Here is a 2,652-nt window from a genome sequence, read left to right on the forward strand (position 1 = left end):
TTGGATTAGGATAATTTTTAGTACGTAGAATAAAACATAGAAGCCTCACACGATTAACGGAGAAGATTTCAAATATACAACACGATGGGCCCCAAAGAACTTGGGTGTTTTACGTGCTGGTGCAACAGGTGTTGTATTGTATCCGGATGACCCATGTTCATCCTTCATATAGCACGTTGGCGCTCGGCCATTGGATTGGGGCGCTTTTCGCTAATCAAAACTGTTCATACGATGATCCTTGGATAGCCAATTAATAATAATAATAAAGAAAAAAACTCGGCTTAAAATATATTACCATATGATTACTCAAAAGTTTATAGAGACCGTTCATATTCAAATGGTTAAAGGTTTGAAATATCACAATTTAACACTCTTTAGGTTTCCACCATCAAGGTGAATCCCGTCATCTAGACGGTTTAGATCATTGGACAATGACCCCAGCTCTTAAGACTACGGTTCTGATGATCCTAGTGCAATGAGTCCAGCCAAGATCTATAAAACACCGATCCTGGAAAAAGCCTTCAGCAGGAATTTCAGAGTTCTCCTTATGAGTAAGGTGGGACATGTTTCCTTGACCAAACGTTCATATGATGAGCCTCAACCCGTATCTTTGTTGAATAGCAACCGTAGCTGCAAATACAGTTTTCTGTAGGGAAGATTTTTTCTACGTCGTCCACTCAAGTCATGCCATGTAACATTAACGGTTTAAATCACCGAAAAGTGGACCCTACAATAAAAGAATGACCATTAAGAAGATTCTCGAGATCCCTCCAACGTGGGGTGGTGGCGCATTTGGCGAGCGCGTAGGTCTCATAGCTTTAGAGAAATCCTGAGGTCGAGAGTTCGAGCCTCTCTCACCCCATCACCTTTTGTTTTTGCTTTGGATACCCTTATCCGTTTGGATCCTTTTAAATGATCCAAACCGTTTATGTAACGGACAACTTTAGCTGTTGGTGTCATTTTAAATGATCCAAACCGTTTATATAATGAACCTCACCTTGATAGAAATATCTAAAAACCAGTCCCACATATAAATAATACAACCCTTGGATTATTCAAGCCTCTCACACGTATCGTATTTTGTTTTTGCTTGGACAACCTTATCCGTTTGGATCCTTTAAAATGATCCAAACCGTTTATGTGATGGGCAACTTTAGTTGTTGGTGTCTCTTCGAATGATACAAGCCGTTTATATAATGAACCTTACCATGACAGGAATATCTAAAAACTAGTCTTAGATATAAATAATACATGAACCCTTGGATTATTCAAAGTTTATGTGGACCATCTCTGTCAGTGTACGTTTGGGATATGGCCCTAAAAGAAACGAGACGTGACTGGTCCGAAATGAGAGTTGTCACCGTTGGTTCACTGGGCCCCACTCTTGATTTTCCAAACTGGAAAATGGGACCCATCAGCACATGTTACAGTCTCGTTAGTAAGTACAAGACTAGCCACGGTCGAGCTTATCAATGCTCTTTCAAGGCTGGTGGGGATCGCTACCGTACATTAGAGCCCTCGTTAAATAGCCAGAGTCCAAAAATCATGACCGTCCAATCAGCAACTTACAAATGGATGGTTAGAAATGAAAATGGACTGTTGTAAGGGAATTGCTTCTGCCCACAGCTATTGCATGCATGTGGGAACCAAACTATCATCAGATGCGCCACACCTGACTTCATGCTCACGAAAAATCAGGCATGTCCATTCTCCAGGTGGGCCAGGACAATGGTGTAAATGTGATAAATGCTGGCACATCTGTCGCTATTGTAATGGATGCGGATTGCGTACTACCCCCGCCCGTCCCTAGCTCCGAATGGGCAGTTTTGTGGGTGGGCCTACTGTGATTTATCTGTACATCCAAACCGTCAATTCCTTTTCTCAGATTATTATAAAGCATGAACACAAAAATGAGGCATATCTAACGCTTAAGTGGACCACACCAAATAATACTCTTGGTTGCATTATTTGGTGTGGTCAGCTTGAGCATTGGATCTGCTCATTTTTTATTTTTATTTTTTTGATGTCTTAAAATAATCTGAGAAAAGAGATAGATAGTTTGGATGTACAAATACATCATGATGGGCTTGCCCACAGAACTGCCTGTTCGGAGCTAGGGACGAGGGTAGTACGCAATCCGCGTCCTATTGTAATTAGGAATGATTTGGAATGACTTTTGGTTGTCAAACAAATGGCGGCAATTGCACAAATTCCACCTTCTATTGGACGCTGATTGGGTACTACCCCCACCAGGAACTAACTAGAGACGGACGGTCCTCACAAGGGTTCTGTGGGTCCCACTGTGGTTTATGTGTCTTACCCACGTCATCCATCCATTTTGACAGATCATTCCAGGTCCCGAGGACAAAAAGGATGCAGATTGAAGGCTCAGGTAAACCACACCACGAAGCAGTGGGGATTGAATGTCTACTGTTGAAAACTTACTAAGGACTACATAAGTTTTGGATCAAACTAATATTTATGTTTTCCATCCATCTAAGTCACGTGAGTTTTGGATCAAGCTAATATTTATGTTTCCCATCCAAGTCTGTATAACCACATCATCAGGTTGGATGGCAAGTAAACATTACTATGGTTCCTAAGAAGGATTCAATAATAGGCATCTTTTTCACACCACTTCCTGTGGTGTTC

General features: G+C 41.4%; 1 non-coding gene across 1 annotated transcript; it reads left to right on the forward strand.

Annotated features, from left to right (window-relative positions):
- Window positions 1–777: 777 nt before the first annotated feature.
- On the forward strand, window positions 778–862 carry TRNAM-CAU (transfer RNA methionine (anticodon CAU)). Its single transcript is given in 2 exon segments — window positions 778–815; window positions 827–862. It is a non-coding gene; the product is annotated as a tRNA-Met (tRNA).
- Window positions 863–2,652: the final 1,790 nt, after the last annotated feature.

Source organism: Magnolia sinica, chromosome 18, assembly GCF_029962835.1.
Source record: "Magnolia sinica isolate HGM2019 chromosome 18, MsV1, whole genome shotgun sequence".
NCBI classification, from domain to species: Eukaryota; Viridiplantae; Streptophyta; class Magnoliopsida; order Magnoliales; family Magnoliaceae; genus Magnolia; species Magnolia sinica.